Source organism: Balearica regulorum, chromosome 10 (assembly GCF_011004875.1).
Source record: "Balearica regulorum gibbericeps isolate bBalReg1 chromosome 10, bBalReg1.pri, whole genome shotgun sequence".
Classification (NCBI taxonomy): Eukaryota; Metazoa; Chordata; class Aves; order Gruiformes; family Gruidae; genus Balearica; species Balearica regulorum.
Window position 1 is genome coordinate 14668609 of NC_046193.1, and position 18599 is coordinate 14687207.

An 18599-nucleotide genomic window follows, 5' to 3' on the forward strand; every position below is an offset into this window, starting at 1 on the left:
AAATCTCCAAGATGTTTGTGGTCCAAAACTTGGATGAAAAGTTTGATCAAAACTGTCCCAGTTGCGATGTGCTAACCGGAACTATTCACAGCAACTAAACTGTGATTAATGGGCACGTCTGAAGTAACCCAAAACCGTTCAGTGGCAATTTGTGGAAGAGGACTGTGGCAGAGCCTCTGTAGGGGCTGGGTGCTAGGAGCAAAGCTGAAGGCCTTTCCCCTGGGCTCAGCCTGATTACAAAGCAAATTAAACCTACCCCTGGAAAAGCAGGGGTCTGGTCCAAAACCAGCATCTCTGCAGCTGAGAGGGGACCTGACACCTGCTTTGACACCAAGTGGCCGTTTCATTTGCTCTGCAAAATCTGCGCTTGTTGTCGATATCAGATATTAATTAAAAGAGCGGAAAAAAAGGTGGCTTGGACCTCATCTGAGCGGCATGAGCAGCCCCTGGAGCTGTGCAGGCATGCGGGCATCAGTGCCTTGACACAGGGTGGTGGGAGCTAACACCGCTGCAAGCGCCGGAGGGGAGCACAGCCCACGCCACCCTCTGTCACGCCGAGAAGTCTCCCACCCTGGGCCCAGTGAGGGATGACTGCCCCATCCCATCATTGCTTCCCAAAGTGAAGGGCTGCTTTCTGAGCTGTAGCTCTGGACTTGTTTGCCGTTGACTGAATTCAGGCAGTGGTATTGCTTGGGTGTGATACTGAATGAATATTGAGTGTGCCTCTAAGATAAAGTCATTATTTAGGAGCTCATTAAAGTAGTGGCCTTGAAAAAAATTCCTGCTGCTAATATCCTCTTCCATCACTGTATCAGGGATCAGAGCTGGTTTAGAGAAGGGGCCGTGTGCTCGGCAGCTGCCTCCCTCCTGTTACCTGGGGGGGCTGCTGGGACCGGGGCTGGGATAAAACTTTTTCAAGCCTAGAGCTAAGAAAGCGCCAGGTGTTAACACAGCTATAAATTGCTCAGTAACTCTGGCAAAATCCCTCAGCACCCTCATTTCCCGAAAAGACCCTGAGGTTATCTTCTCTCTACTCCTTCCGTTAGCAAGCTGGGGTATTGCTCCCTGCCCTGAAATCCCGCTTCTCCCTCTTGGTTTCCCACCCTGCTTTCCCCTTTCTCTCCTCATGCTCCTGGGATTCACCTCCTGCTGTGCCTGCATGATTTGCAACGGGAAGGGAGAGAGCAGCCGCTACCGTTCCCACCCTCGGCTACCCTGTGTGCTGGGAGGCGGCTGGAGCCCCAGGAGACACCGTGGAACCCCGTCCCACGGGGACACCTCTGAGCCTGCAACTTGGGGAGCAGCATGGGGCTGGCCACTTTCAGCTGCTTGGAGGTAACTTCAAAAAGGTCAAAACTGAGTCACTGGACTTCGTTGTTGTTGTGGTTTTACCCCAGCCGCCAGCTGAGCACCACGCAGCCGCTCGTTCACTCCCTCCCCATCGGGATGGGGGAGAGAACTGGAAGAGTTAAAGCGAGAAAACTCGTGGGTTGAGATAAAGACAGTTTAATAGGTAAAGCAAAAAGCCGCGTGCACAAGCAAAGCAAGGAATTCATTCCCCACTTCCCATGGGCAGGCAGGAGTTCAGCCATCTCCAGGAAAGCAGGGCTCTGTCACGCGTAACGGTGATTTGGGAAGACAAACGCCATTGCTCTGAATGCTGCTGCCCCCCCCCCCCCCCCCCCCCCTTCCTCCAAGCTCCTTATAAACTGAGCATGCCATCATATAGTATGGAATATCCCTTTGGTCAGTTGGGGTCACCTGTCCTGTCTGTGTCTCCTCCCAACTCCTTGTCCACCCCCAGCCATCCCGCTGGCAGGGCAGTGCAAGAAGCAGAAAAGGCCTTGGCCCCGTGTAAACACTGCTCAACAATAAATCCATAGAACAAAAACATCTCTATATTATCAATGCTGTTTCCAGCACAAATCCAAAACGTATCCCCACACTAGCTACTATGAAGAAAATTAACCCTCTCAGCTGAAACCAGGACAGTTGTCATGAAGCGCTTCCTCACAGCCCCATTGCAGTTTCCTAGGTGGATGCTGTCAGCGTTATTTCTATGTTGGCAGATAACAAGATCCTCAACTCATCGTGGCAGGATTCAGGAGGACAGCAAGTGTCCGTGCTGGAGAGCCTGTCTGCAGCCCACCTTTCCTTCAGATGGTGTGCAAAGGCCTGCTGGAGTTTAAATAAATACTAATTTGCAGTAATGGCATTTAATCCTCTTCAAACCATAATTTACAGTATCAGATTATTATCATAATATCTGATCTACAGTTCGTAATGCTTTATTGTTATCCCATTACAGGGAGTTCTGCTGGCACTGCATATTGTCTATTTCTCTTACAAATGTTCTACAGAAACCTTATTAATTATTAGTCTCATAAAACACCTGTTAATGTTACCATTTTAATAAATCTCCTCCTTAATTAAATTAGGTGCTTCTGATAGTAATCCTCTAATGTCCACTGCCTTTCTGTTCTCATCACAGTCTGATTGTAGAGTGGGAAGCAGTGTTCAATTATAATTGATGTAGGCCATAATTCAGAACCAAATTATAACATATAAAGCCATATGATCATTGAGGAATATAATAGATCTCTGCACTAAAGTGTCATTTGGATTGATTAGTGCTGTTTCTAGAGCCTTGTTAGAGGTGAGAAAAGGCTGAATTGAAAAGGATCTTTTTTTGCTTTTCTTTTTCTCTCTTCTTGTCTTAAATTCAGGCACTCTATTTCTGCCTCGATAAGCAGCATCTAGTTCAGCTACTTTGGTATAGTGTTCACAACACCTACTTTCGCACTTGTGTTTCAGTTCTAAAGCTGACCTTTTTTTTATTTTGTAAAGGCAGACCACATGATGATTTTATTTAATGATTTAATAAAACTTTTCCTCCCGAGATAGGTGCAAGAAATCTTGCTGATCCATTACTGCTGCTACCCAACCATGAAAGTACAGTTATATATGATACAGCAATACTAAAGCTATAAGCAAAAAATTAAAAAGTATATCAGAACGAAAACCTTACCCTAGCTGGAAAGTTGATTAGGCACCAGGAAGGTTTCCCACACTGGAGCAAACGTGGTGCTCGCTTGGGTCCAGGTTCCTTCCTGCTAGGGAAATGTCTCAGGAGAAACCTGTCCTGGAGACCATGCTGGTGCTCACCCAGATCCTGTTCACGTCTGGGCGCTGAGCACCTCTCCACCTTGACTGGTTCTTTTCAGCTTTCTTTGCCGAGATGTGCCATGCTTTATGAGATTAGTGACGATCTCTTATCTTGCCGGAAACCCTAAAGCAAAGAGCGGAGCTTTCCTGAGACTGTGGTAAGAGTTCAGCTCTCCAGACCTTTTCTGCTACTGGGGAAAGCCTCTGTTTTACATTGCTTCACTGCCTGCCTCCCCTCCCATCAAACCCATTTGCCTTCCCCATGACAGGTACAGTCATTTATTGCCCAGGAAAGCAATGTAGCAAAATTTTTATGTGTGGTTTTAATTTATTTGAATATAACTTAGAAGCTTAAGTCATAGCAGTTCCTCTTCAGGGTCTCCCCTTTCCCCTGTGCATGCCTGCTTCTCCTCCTCTCAGTCCTCCTGCTTTCCTGGGTGGTTTCGTACCCGGCCCCTGTGAACCTGGTTGAATGCCTTCCTCAGTAGGATATTGGCTGCTTCCTGCCCCATTTCATGAGGTGGATCCCATCTCTCCCCAGTAATCCTCATTTCTCAAAGAGAATCCCATAGTTGCAATTTCTGACTTGTTTGTGAATCAACCAAAGGATGCCATGGCTACTTTGTAGGTAATTTGACCCTTTAAAAAAAACTTGCTTTTTTTAAAAACAACAACCCTGAATTACACACCAAAAACGTTTTGGAGAGAAAAAGCTGCAAGCTTCATTTGGAAGGTGTCGAAATGAAATATTTTGACTTTTTAAAAATGAAACATTTTGATGTGTTTGGATTATTTGTCTCATGTTTTCCCACAGTGGAAATGTTTTATCAATTTTTTTTCCACATTTGCTCATAGCTTACTCAAACTGTGTTGTTTTCATTCCTTCTCTAGTATTAGCTTTGGTTGCTCATTTGCTCAGCTCCAGATCAATCCATTTTGGGATCTGTGTTCCTGCCCCACGTGTATCCACACTACATGCCCTTTCAGGCAGGGACTGAGTAGGGACAGAAGATGAGGACTTCAATCTCAAGTCATTGAAAACGAGAAATAAGTGGAAATCCACGGAAAGCAGCTGTGGAATTTGTACGACTAAAGGGGTAGGTGCGACACAAGTAACTTGCAAGTGATCGAAAAGCGCCATGAACAAAATGAGGTGCTGGTTCAGTATTCCTGACCAAATTGCAAGTCACTTTCTAGCGTTTCTCTACTGCCCGAACTGCAGCTATTGCTTGTTGTAGGCCTGCAGGAATGCGTAAGGAGCAGATTCTGCAGCCAAAGTTTGCAACAAGGCATTAACTCCTGGTACACACGGTGGATCTTCCTGTGGGAAAGAGACGATGCCTGTTTCTCTGTCCCCTCCTGGCACTGAGCAGAAGATCCCCCATTCACTTGCGCACAATATGATAATTGACAGTGAGTTTCCTGGAGCTGAATACTGCCTGCCCGAGGTCAGCGTCTGCTCTTCCATCTTGCCTTTCTTTGACATCGGATACGAACTCCCAGCATCAGGTGATCGAGGGAGTCCTCCAAGCTGATGAACCTTTTTGTTGCTAAGAGACGACTTCTGGAGGAGCAACAGTCATTAACTTGTTGGGAGTGGTTAAGGAACTGCGAATTAAAGTAATTTGAAAACACTTGTACCTTCACACATTAATTGCAAACAGAGGGAAATTATCCTGAAATTTGGGGTGTTCTGGTTACTCTTGGAGCATGGTTGTTCTAATGCATTGTTTGGATGTTTCACAGGAGGGCTGCAGCTGTGTGTAAGTATTGCTGTCCTCTCTCTTTTTGGGGTGCATTTAACCCATGCAAAGTGTGCCCCACATCTGCTTGGTCCTGTCCTGCTCTCCACTCATCACACAGAGACACTCAAAGACTATTAACTGGTTAAACTTGGTGATGCTCAGGAGTTTTGTGGCCCAGCCTTACTGAACTCTGGTAGATGAAGCATGTCTGTTGAGCTATATTCCTACTAGAGAGAGAGGATACAGTAGGAGATAATGCATTAATTATCTTGGTTTCAGGGAATTTTTTGGCATGTCACACATCTCTGCTGGGAAAGGGGAGGCAGGGCATGGAGTCACTCTTGTCCCGAGTGCACTGCATTTTGTGCCTCACCCACCCCACATAATTCTTTGGACCATTTAACATCAACAAAATCATGGCTGTGGACTCTTTGCAAGAAACAGTGCATGACTTCAGCCTCTGGAGGCCTCATCCTGCCCAGCAATACATTCCTGGCCAGGAGGGTGCCCCTTGTCAGTGCAGCTTGTTCTCTCTGCCTTCATCCCTGTGGTGTTTTAGTGATTGACTCGGCTGCATGTTGCTGGGGTGAAGGCTTTGCGGGGGCGGGGGGGGCTGTCTCCAACTTGCCAGCGTGGCTGCGTTAGCATCCTTTCTGCTCTGGCCCAGGGTAGCGCAGAGCACAGCTGTGCTGTACAGTGAAATGCCATTCCTGCATCCTGCACAAAGACAATCACTTACTGCACATTAGTGGGATGTAGTGGAAAATTTATGTATGATTTCTCTCTGTTCAGATCGAACAGAAATACAATTCTGCGAGAGAAGTGGGCCTCAACAGAGCTGAATAGCTCGAAGAATGGGTCCTATCAAGGCTGATAATCTTTCCTAGCGATAACGCAGTGGATTATACAGCGATTGGATGTTGAGAGTACGCTGACCTTAATCTCCCTTAACTTTGGTTTTCTCTCCCATCTGATAATAATGGAGAAAGTACAACATGTGCCATAGAAGATTACACACATCCTGCCACACTTTGCAGATGGCTGATGCAAAAATCAGAGACAATGCTAAAATAATTAAAAAGCCCACAAAAATAAACCAGTGTATTCAGCTCCTTTTATGAGGCTGTGGCTAAGGAAACTGAGCCAGCCAGCCTGAAATGCACAATATAAATGTAAGTAGATCTTATTAAGATTCTGTGTGGCTGTTAAAGCATCCTCAGCTCTTGCTTCCAGCTTAGCGTCACTGCTAATGGGGGAGAGAGGGAGAGATTAGTTTAGGCTACTTTGAGACACCACAGATATACGTAGGAGGCATCCTCTGTTGCTTGAACTTGTATTTCACTGACCTGCAATGTGACGAGTGGAGTGCCAAAAATACAGAAGAGTTGGCACATAAAATCCATGTCTACTCTATCTACTCTGTCAAGGCTAAAAAAAAAAAAGTCCTGAATGAGCCTTAGAGAGTCAACAAATCACTAAAACAGCAGCTAAAAGAGGAAGTTCAGCACGAGTTCAAGTCATTAAAATTCCCTCTAATGTATGCTCTTGCAGACCAGTGGGCTGAGCGTGATCCTGGCGAGCGGAAGGATGTATGTGAACTTGTACGCCACTAGAAAATGGACAAGGTTGATGTGACTGACCTTCAGCGTTGAAGCCTGATCATTCCTGTCATTTGAGATGGCTATGCGGGAGGAAAAGGTCAGTGGTGCACCTCTGAGCTGGAGATGGTGAGAAATCAGCTTTCTGCACAGCCTTCCTGGGCAAATCCCCACCTGTGCGCAGAGGAGTGCAGCATATTTATGTCCCGGACTTTTGCTGGTACTAGCATGAGGTCCCAAAGGGGAAGGCAACTAGGTAAAGGAGTGGCTGTGGCAGAGTATGAACGTAGACCTTAATTTAGAAAACATCCTTTCCTAATGGTAATATTTGGCTAAAAAGCAGACAAGGCCTACGTACAGTGAATACGTTTCTTTTATGTTCTTCCATACAGGCAACGTGGGGAAAAAAAGGAGACTTAAACCTGTGTTGTCTACCTTACCCACATTTCTCATTGCCTCCAATGGGAGTTTTTCTCAGGAAGTGCAAAACAGAGCTGGTAACTATATTTCCATTTATTCAATAGTTCTGAGGTTGAAAGCGATAGAGACTGGGCAAAAGAAATAACAGGGGCATCTCATATCCATGTGTCGCTTCATTAAACATCTGAAAATGGCAATGAAAAAGCAGAGATTGCAGAATGAGATTTCCAGGCAGCAGGACGATAACATAAAAGACTCTGTCCTCTGCTTGTACAATACACATGTGGTCAGAAAAATAAAGGCGGCAAACTGTCTCACTATATAATAGGCAAGGATTTTCATAGCTGTTATTTTGGATGCACGGGATGTAGAAAACCGCTTTACACAAGAGAGTCGCTTGTTAACTTTGGATATATGATATGTGAATGTATAACGGAGATAAAAGATCATGTGGTTTCATCCTTCTTGTCAGGAAATATTTACATTCAGAAGCTCCAAAAGTAACATTGAGTAGCTAAGGAATATATGACAAAATATTGTAAAGCTAACTGACATTGCGTGGAAGAAAATTAGTCTTTACAAAACAGGTTGTTTGCTTTCATTGCTGGTTTAAATAGAAGAGATTTGATCAATCTTTGCCCCTTCAATATGGGGAAAAATGTGACTAGACCACAAATTCCTGCAAAGCTGCCTGAAAGCGTGACAGTTGCTGAAGGAAGGGTTGCTCTTTCATATTTGCAGAGGTGTCGGGTGGCCATGGGCAGCAGAACAGTCCTCCTGTTTACAAGTCCATCTTTGGAAGTTGTAGCATCCAACATCTCATCCCCTCCCTTCTGAGCCCCATCAAAGAGATGGGGATAAAGCAATCCCATGGTTTAGTATGCCTAAAGTGCCCAGGTCAGAGGGCTTTCTCAAGTCTGTCTTGCTCTTTTTGCTAACAAAGGTCTTGACACTAAAAGCATCTCATAGCTGAGCTGAGTGGATGATCTTCATAGAGCAACCTGCTCTAGGTGATCCTGCTTTAGCAGAGGAGTTGATGATCTCCAGAGATCCCTTCCAACCCCTACCATTCTGTGATAGCAAGGATGATCTTTGGATGATCAAGGTCAGCTTGACTGGAGGAGATAGCATTGGGTGACTCTGGCATAGGACTAAAGTCTGAGGAGCCCAGCAGAAAGTCATGGTCCTGGAAGGGTCTCACTGGTCCTAAATATGCAGGCTTCTGCTCCCAAACTGTCTGTGTTTCTCCCATGCTATTTCAGAGTTTCAGAGATATATTTTGGGATCAGGTTTCTGCTTCCTAAACCAGCCCTGCTGCAGTGGAGATGCTCCAAAAGCTTTTTTTTTTTTTTTTAATTTTTTTATATGTATTTTTTATTTTTAAAGAAAGGGATATATGCTTTGGCTTGTGCTAGTTTGTGCCATTAGGTCCTGAGGCACGCAATGAAAGCTGTAATTCCAACTGTGTCTGCACATCAGGCCAGCTGCTGTATGCCTGCCTGGTGGCCCTTCATCTCTGTGATCTGCTCCCATCTGCCTTGTCACCCTGGTGCAAATCTCCTGAGGCAAATCACCTACTTAACAAAATTTGAACCCAGCTCCTTCACTGGGGAAGGGCTGCCCTGAGCTGCTGCCACCCTTTGGCATCCCCCAGAGTGGCTGAGCTCCCAAACCAAAGGGAGCAGACGGGCCAGGAGGAGCCCAGCCAGCGCCAGCAGGTCAGGTTTTTGGTCACCCAAATCTCACCTGTGGTCCAGGTGGGCTGCTGCTAATGTTGGGGCTTGGCCTCGTTAGCTCCCATGTGCTCTCCCCTAGTTGTTATCAAGGGCTTTGCCTCTTTGCTTTGACTGTTGAAAGGGACTTTTTACTGATGTTTTTGATGCATCTGTATCGGTACAGCATTTCACAAGTTATGTGGTTCCCCGCACACCTTTGGTTTGTGTTGGCTCTGTAATTGCAGCTGATGGAGAAGGATTCCCCAGGAGCTCCCAGCCTTGCCAATGGGACTCTGCCGGTGACACCCAGGCAGTGGGCTCCGGGCAAGCAGTGGCACTGGAGGTGAGGAGGGACATCTCTATCCATGCACCAGCATCCAACCTAACAGCCCAGCGCTGCCACTGGCAAGTAGCGGATATCTCAACAACAGCAAAGCCTGCAGCCTCTGGAGTCCAGATGCGTTAGAGCCTAGAGAGCGAGCTGTGCTCCCTAATGGACACATGCCGTGTTTTCGAGCATCTGCGCATCTTTTCCTGATTGTCTGCTGTTGAGCCCTCGTTTCAAGCAGCGCTGGACCCGCTGCTGTATGCCAGCAACTGCTCTTCCAAACTTCCTTGATTGCGTCTGTGCCTGTTGCTCGGTGCTTGCGCGATGAAATGGAAGGCAGCAAGAGTGACGGAGATTAAATGAGCAGTGAGAGGAACCTGAACTGAATTTTGGGAGGGTAATTAGTGGTGCCAGTGGCTCTGAGCAGAGTAAGGGGTTTTGCTTTTTTCTATTATCCGCGTGGCACTGGGGGAATGCCGGGCAACTCCCTCCTGATCCTTCTCTAATTAAAAGGTTTTTCAGGGTAAGGACTGGAATATATGAAGAAGTGATAAATTAAACGCTGTGAATTCCCCGCTCTGTGCTCGTGCTGCAGCAGGAAATAGATTCTGCATCTCACGGTGAGGCCAGTGAAGAAACTGCTCCTTTCCCGTTGCGAAGAGGAGCTTGCGGCGCTTTCAGCAGCAGCCGGCTTCCCTTGGCAGGTGAGGAGGCAGGCTGCCGTGTTCTCTGTACCTGGACACCGGTGACAGTGCCCAGTGTTAGCAAACTGGCCATGGGATGTAGAAGCTATCCCCTGAGCAAAGGCAGAATAAATGCGCTGAGTGTGGTAGGGCTCCGTTGGCATTACTCCAGGAGAGGAAAGCAAAGGAATCGCCTTCTCCCAGCACTCAAAACGCAATAGTAGAGCTGCTTAAAGCAGTTGCCGCAGCCCCTGGGCTGCACTGGCCTCTTTCCCAGTACGCAGGGTGCGAAATGCAGCTCTTCTGCCGAACTGCAGCAGCTGAGGCTTCCCCCTGACATCCCCCACGCATCCCTCGTGGCAGGCTGGAGACAAGCGGGGTGGGTAGCAGCGAGGAGACTGGCAGCCCAGAAGGACGGAGCAGGAAGAAATTGCAGCCCTCGGACCCCAGAGGTACAGCAGCCCGGCTGGGACAGCTACGGGAGAGCGTCCAGGGGGTGTGACCCTCTGCTCCCAGCTGACCCCCTCGGTGCTGGGCAAATAACTGATGCACTAAAGCAAATCACACACAGACAAAAAAGCAAAGGCTTCAGGTTGATGCTAAGGGATTTTTTGGAAGTTTTATCTGAAACATCTGTATTTTACTATGTTATTTTTTTTAAAGGCTTGGTTAGAATCCCTCACTGTGAGGGTGGTGAGGCACTGGCACAGGTTGCCCAGAGAAGCTGTGGATGCCCCATCCCTGGAAGTGTTCCAGGCCAGGTTGGATGGGGCTTTGGGCAACCTGGGCTAGTGGAGGGTGTCCCTGCCCGTGGCAGGGGGGTTGGAACTAGGTGGGCTTTAAGGTCCCTTCCAATCCAAACTGTTCTATGATTCTATGAAATGGAATTCAGTTTTTAAAAAATGTAGTTGTAAGTGAAAAATAATTTCAAAATAAAATTAAAAACTGCCCCTCAATTCTAAAAGAATGCCAAAATGGAATTTTTTAGGTACAAAGATCTGGTTTTTTGACCTGACCAAAACAACTCAACAGTTCAATAGCATTTCAAAATACTTGAGTGAATCCAAATCCATATGTTCTGGATAAAAAGCTTTCTTTCCAAAAAAATTCAATAAGCTCTCCATAGGCATCACCTCCTGCTCTGTTCTTGCAATAGGAAGGATGGTTTGTTCCTATCCTTCTGATATAGTTTTGGTTTTTTTTTTTTAAATTTTATTAAGTAAAACTCATGCATAGTGTAAACATACCAAAAAGCACACGCCCTGTTGAATTTTCAGAGATAAGTATTTTAAATCCAGCCTTTCCTAAAGCTCTGGACATGCATTATTTACAATGGAGAATAATAATGTAACAAAGCTGTATTATATTAAAATTGTTCCATAAAATATTACGATTATCATTTTTTGTAGCTTGACTAAAGGTGCACAATTTATATAAAACAATATGAATTATTTTCTGTTACAAAAAATTATTCAGTGTGGGCTCTGTGTATTACAGTTATTAATCTTTCTATTTAAATGCAAATTTTTCCTTTCAACTGAGAGCTAAAGATACTTTTTATACAACTAATAAAACACAACTTTGATCTTCTGATCCCTCATCAGGGAGATGGCTTTCTCAGTTGTGTTTGGGATATGTCTGCCAGAACATGGTGTTCCTTTACAGCAAAGATGCTTTCTTCATAAATGCATTGAAAATTATTCCCTGTTAAAAATGAAATATTCATTTGTACAGCAAGGTGTGACTTGGGCAATTCTTAGTAGCTTTGTTTTTGTAATAAGAGAAAAGAGTTAAAAAGAGCAGTGTCCTTTGTGTGGGCATATGCCGTGTCTGCAATGTAAGAGGGTAATTTATCCTTAGAAAATTTTCCTTTGTGTCCTAGTGGGTTTGCTGCTATGAGAAACTTTAAATCAAGATTTCTTTGAGCAGGCTGGTGTCAGCTCAGGTGGGAGCTGGTAGGGTGGCTCTGTCAGGGGAGTCGGACGGGGTGGTCAGAAGTGTTTCATCCAGCCGTAAAGCAACGGTTGAATAAACGTCAGGCTTCCTGATCACCACCGTATCTGTGCTGTTAAGAAACTTCAGAAAGCTTCATGTCACCCCCGAAATACTGTATCACCAGAAACTCAAGGGACATGGGAGGAGTTTGCTCTGCATAAGCGTCAGAGATTCTGCCTAAACCCTCGTTCTTCCCGTCTGCAGAAGGGAGTGAAAGTGGCCCCGCTGGACCAGGAGGAGACTTCCAGTGTCTGATCCCTGAGAGCTGCCGTCAGCCAGTGTTTTTGCGGATCTTGCCATATGTGCAAGAAAGTGACAGTGCTCAAGGAGAGAGGTGACTCCTCGCTATCTGACATCTTGTATCCTGAAGCAGAAATCAAAGTTGTTTATATGATTTCAAGCTTATTTCTGCCAATTCTTGTTCTGACCAATAGTACTATTCCCCTGGACAACTCCAAGGACAGCTTCCTTAATTATGTTTCTACTGCCTGATTTCTAGGTACTGGTATTAGCAAAGGAAGTTGAAAAACATGCTGCACCTCCATCTTCCGTCCTTGCATGACCACAGACTTCCCGTTCCACCTTCCGAGAAAGACCATCTCCTGCTGGTAGAAAGACCTTTCTGATGGTCTCCCAGGTCCTGCGCTGGCCAGTGAAGCATGTTGTCCTCTGCTTGCTGGCCACCCCTTGGTCTCTCTTGTTAGTTTTGGTCTGACTAACCCTAGGTGGGAGCTTGGCTGCTTCAGCCAGTGGAAACACGGGTAATTGAAAAGGCTAAAGCAGTGAGCGGTGTTATAATTAACTGGCCATATTAGGCATTTTACAATTCTGACACCTCGCAAGAGTGGAAGTTTAATGAGAATGGAGAGAGGCTCAAAAGCAATCCATTTTCCCGGTAAAGATTGTAATGAAGGTGTGAAATGATGCACAGCTAACTAAACCTGTCTGTAATAGCCTCTCTGTTATAATGTAGTGATCTGACAGACTTTAGAAAAAACAATACAGCGTGCATTTGTGTATAAATATCATATATATATTTATATATATATATACACACACCTTTCCTTACAGTGCTAATGTTATGTATAATACAACTTCATTGGATGTGCCATGCATAGGTTAGGTGCCAAAATGTGTAAAAAACTGATCTTTGAAAGAAAACACTCATTTGCAATGTAAAGATGAGTGCAACCCAAGGAACGTGCCATAGAAATGTGTCCCAGAAAGGACGTTCAAGTGGAGCGCGTGGGGCTGTGAACGCCCACGCCAGGACCAGCTCCGCTACGGCACAAAGTCCTTCTCCGCAACCCATGTGCACTGGCACAACCTGCTCACTGCATTCCTAACAGAAAACTGTGATGAATTCCTTGGAGACCTGCCATGGAGGGGCAGAAAATTAGCATAAAGGTATTTTCTTACTGTTTGCTTCAGAAGAGGCTGTGTCTCTGATTATAAATTCAAAATTCAGCGGTAGCAGCTGTAAACAGAGTGTACTTTGCACAGCGAAACCCTGTAGTCTGTCACTGCGATTGCATCTCTTTGCCTTCATTTGCAAGTAACACGTCAGATTAGGGTGGGTGCGGGGGGAACTGGAATGAGCATGGCACATGCCATGCGGCTTCTGGTGGCACTCGGGAGCGAGCGGCCGTCTGAGGATATTTTTAGAAATGGATGCTTTCCTGTGGGATCTTGTGTCCCCCAGACTTCATAGGGGTTTTTTCTTCCTGCCCTGCAGGGCTTTACTCTGAGCTGATGAGGAGCTGGGTACCTGTTTAACCCCGTGCCCCACGGGAGCAGCTACGCTGTGCCTCTCTGCAGCACCCAGCTGGTGCAGAGCATGGTCGGGAGGTCACTTCTGCCCACAGAATGTCCCAGAGCTGTCCCCAGCACGGAGCACTGAGGCTGCTCCAGGTGTACTGCACTCAAGGGGGGCAGGTTTCATTCTGGGTGGGTAAGTTCGTTGGTCTACCTAGGAGCCCTTTGCTACCCGATGTCACCTTTGCTCTGTGGTGTGAGCCCCTTCTCAGCTGTCGGCATCCTCTCGTGGTGGGAAGACGAGTCTGCTGCCGCCTTCGCATTTCCGTGGGGCTGAGGGACAGATCTCCGGGTGCTCAGAGGGCTGATGTTTCCTGTGCCTGGGTTTGGTTTACGGCAGAATGCGTGGAGGACAGTTTCTGTTCTGTGTAGCTCTCATTCCAGTTTGATCCTAAAGAGAACTTTTCCTGGCTGAACTGAATTAGCTTTTCCTTTTTTAAATGTATTATTTGTATGACTGATATAAATGTCAAGCACATAGATGAAAAATAAAAATGGAGATAAACACGTTGTTAATTTTAATCATTATGTAAACACCTGAGCCCATAAATTCCGACTTAGGTAATTAATTTTGCAGTTTCCTTTACTTGTCAGAACTTGCATGAATATGGTTGAGCTTTCACATAGCTGTTTGCAGGATAGAGCCTTGATTTCAAACTACATGTGCTTTGCATGTGGCATATGGTGAGGGCTCATGAAGCGTAATTGTGGAGCATTAACGTTCAGCTCTCCTGCAGGGAGTATCACATCCTGGAGGGTGACTCCTTTCAGTAACATCAAGATCCTATAGGAAAGGAGCTTCTTTTAAAGATCTCGGCCATATGATTTATGGTAAATAACACTTGTATTTCCATACTGTGTGTTTCTGTGCTAGAGGCTTGCCCTTGTTGGTGCTCAGATTTGTTTTTGTTTAGCATGCCACAGGACTTGGAGCAATACAGTTTTGGTAAAATGTGTGGGAAGACTATGTAAACACTATGCAAGCTTTCTATACACTCTGTGCGTCCTCTCCAGTATTTTTAAATGATCCAGCTATGCAGTTAAAGCACACCCATTAATACAAGTTAATACAAAGACATGGTTATTTAATGGGAGCACTTCAGTTACATTTTTATAAAGAGAATAAGAGGATCCCCTGAGACAGTGTTGTACAAATAACGAAGGACAGAAGCTTAATTAGCAAAAGCACGGAATTGAAAAGGGAGACAAGAATCATATAGAGTAAAATTCAGTAGGTATATTAGTTTGTATAATATACTGGGGTTTTTATACATTAAAAGGCTGCATTGAGGAATGAATTAGTTGCTTTTCTTATGGCAGTTTTCTAAACTGGGGTTGTCAGAATTTTTTTTCGGTGTTCTTACTCAAGATAGGAAAAGTCGATTCCTTAATTCTAAATTGATGGAGGTGTCACTTTGATACTTCCATTTACTTTTTTCATTACAGGAAGAGCAGAAATTGTCCAGAATTATTTTTTCATTTTGTGCTCCCCTGAGACGCCAACAACAACCAGTGATATTTTTTGTCCATATTATTTTAGATTAATATTTTCCAAGCGGCAATATATGGAAGCGTGAACCTCAACAGTTGTCCAGAAAGCAAAGAAAAAAAAAGAATTGAGTTTACAGAAATAAACCAAATCCCTATTCTTTTTCCTTAGAAGCCAGCAACGTGTTTCCAACAAGGTGAGACTGCATAACAAAATGCTGCACTCTGGCCCATGCCTGCAGAGCTCTTTGGTAATGTGACTTCTGAAGCCCTTTATGCCTTTCCTAGAACAAAGCCCTGGTTTCCCTTCTGATCTCCTGAGAGAGCCTAAGGGCTAGCAGGGCTGCTTGCGGCGTGTGCAATATCGGGCTTGCACTGAGCTCCGAGACTTGAGAGCCTGATTTCATGCAGCTTCACAGGCTTTAATCCTGCTCTCGTGGTAGTTCTCTCTCGGGGACTGCCAAGTGTCCGTACCGGCCAGTGGTCTCGTGGGGAAAGTGCATCTGTACAGAATCCTGGGAATAATCCCAGGGAAAATGGTTGCTAAGAAAAAAAATGAAATTATCATTACGGATGTAATTTCTATCAAAAGCGCTTCCCAATTAATTCGTTCAAAGTGATTGTTGTTGGTAACCTTTTTCTGTCAATCACTGTTCCCATGTATTTATATAGGGCTTAGTGATGAAACTACTTTGAAACAAGTGCGAAAATATGTATTTTGCAAATTAAATTACTCTTCACCAGCTAAAAAGGGAAACCAAGGAGAATACTGGCTCTGGGAGAAATAGGGTCTGTAGAGAAGCTTTTCCAGGACAGAAACTTTTCTTCGTCTAGGCAATGTATGGGGCAATGAGATTAAATTCAATTCCATGGAGTTTGGCTACAACCTCCACCTCAGTGTGCTGCACCCTGAGAAAAGATATTTTCAGAGCAAAGGTTGTCTTGATAAAGTGTCTTGCAAGAATGTATGAATGTGTCCTTTTCTGAAACAGCAGAATTCTCAATTACTTTTATGTTCATATATGGAATTGTAAATTCTACAATTCCTTTGACCTCTTAAGTCATTATTATATTACTAAATGCTTCAGAACCTGAGTTGCTATTTTTTCTGTCACCAAAAATTGACAGCACATTGCCCCCGCTACAAAGATGCTGTGAGCCAGGGTTTGGTAAGGCCCTGTTTTGATTAGGGTTGGTACACAATTTTAGCATTTTTATCAGTATTTTGCCAACGTTGCCGTTGGGTTTGCAGGTACCAGAACACAGTCCTATTCTCTTTTTGAACAGTGACTATGCTGGCTCCCTATGTGGGCCAACCCAGAAAGCAGTCTTGAAACTTCCTTTCAAAATGTTATATGCTGCCTCTGTGACGACAGCACCCAGAAGTGAAGCAATACAAGCAGCGTTGCTTCATTTAATAGTGAGATCCTCACAATGTGTTTCGGTTTATATTATTCCAGAGATAAGAATCTTTAAATACTGAAGGAGCATACAGTGTACAAGAATTGTATTGACATTTTTCTATGCTATCATAACCATGGATTCATCTGCTTGTCCTTATGTTAGCAATTTAATTTTAATCCAGGGCAATAATGAAAAAGTGCATTACTGGGGAAAAACAAACTCTTCATAGCCCATGTTCCTGATATTTTTAGGGAATTGAATTGCATTTTTCTGTTGACAATAACAGACTATCTTTAGGTCTTCCGTGAACATCTATGAACAACAAAAATAGGTTTGCTAATGTATTGTCAGCCAGAGGAAAACAGACTATTTGTAGCTCTTGTATTGGGGGCGGGTCTGGACCCCCCCCGTCTGTGCCCTGCGACACCTTTACTCTGCAATTTCCCATGAAGAACTCGAGCAGCTCCTGGGGCGTGGGAAGGCACTTCTGCACGGGCTCACCTTCAGCTGGGAGCCCTGCCCATGAAATGGTTTTGCCAACCTGTATAGATCAGCACGGGTGCAGGGCTGGGCTGGGCTGCCCTCCAGGCTCGGGGCGTAGCTGTGGGTCCGTGCTGAAGTGCCCAGGCAGGGACGGCTGTTTCTGCTGGGTAGCCAGAGCTCAGGCAGGGCAAACCTCAGTACGGGTTGCTGATTGCAGCAGGGACCGGAGCAGCAGCTCCAGCCAGAGCACTCCAGGCTGATTTTGATTTTGTGCAGGAAAGGGAAAGAGTATTCAGCAAAGTTGGCCTGAGAAATTCGCATCAAACGGTGCTCATCGCCTTGGGCCTTGTAGGAGAACCAGCTTCTCGTAGGGATCTGAGTGTGAACTCTCTGGGATGGTGGGTTCTCCCGAGCTCCGGTCCTCTCCAAGGAACAGAGGCGCAGTCCACAGGCTGTTCAGGCACAGGTTTTCATTGCCACAACACAACGGTAGCCACACATTTGTTCAAAACTGGGAACAATCCAAAAGTCTAAAGGTATTCAGATCAGAGACCAGACTTGAGTAAGTGCACAAGAGCGTTGTAAAAACAGAATAATTTGGATTCAATTTTTTAATAATTTAATCTCTTTATATATATATATATCTCACTCAAAAATTCTACAAGATGGAGCACAGTATGAGATTTATTTCCCTTAGTTATTTTTTTCTAAACTCTTACAAAGAATCTTCTATTACAATTTTGAGCTTTATTAAAAAAAAATCCTAAGGGAAATGTGTACTATTCTTTATTAAACTACATAGGATGTATTCCTAAGAGTCGCTCACACTCCTCCCACACGCACCTTCCCACATGTGAGATAAATTAAGAATGTCACTATCTTTAATGCCAGAAGTATTTCCATCTTGCAGCGCAAATATGCAGTGATGCATCTAGAATAGCACTGTCAGGGGAAGAAATCTTCTCGTGAACAGAACTTAGCTATTTGTGTTTCCTTTCTACATGCACTTAGTATTTTATCCACAGGGGATATTTTCTTCAGTGGGATCACGTTGGCTGTAGGTAAATGGAGAAAGAAAACCCTTGTTTCTTTATATCTAAACCTGTTCTGAGTCCTGCTCCTTGGCCAGCGTCTCTGTGAGAGCCTGTGCCCAGTTCAGAGCCTTGCAAAGCTGTGGGAGATGTTGACCGCAGGGCATTGCACTTGCTAATGGCATGGTGGATGCTGGGCAATTGGTCCGACATGTGATGGTGGTGCTGAGCGTAGCCTTCACCTCCTTGGTCTGCGCAAAACTACTGGCTCCAGTGGGGAAGCAGATGGGAATGGAGAACTGAGAACTAATCTTGTGTCTGTGCTTCTGCCTCTGTGACTAATTGCTCTGAAATTTGCACATGTAATAGCTTTCACTTTTCCCTAATACCTCTTACTAGGTTAGCATTTAAAAAGGATGTATTTGCTTGTCGTTAAAAGCGCTAGATTCAAATGGGGAAGCAGATAGATATGCATTGCTTAATAATTAAAATAGAACCACAAATTTCAGGGAGTGCGGTCAGGCTCCAACAAGTACCTGATCTCGTGTCCAATGTGCGGTACAGTAGCAAGAAATGCACCCACCGCACCACTCCTCGATGGGAACGTACAAATTAGAAATTTCAAGGGCTATTGAACACTGTGAATTTCCACTGTGGATCAGCACAAAGTTATTTGGCACAGGAGGTTCTGTAACTGTGATACATTGGGGAAGTTCATATTGTGCAATG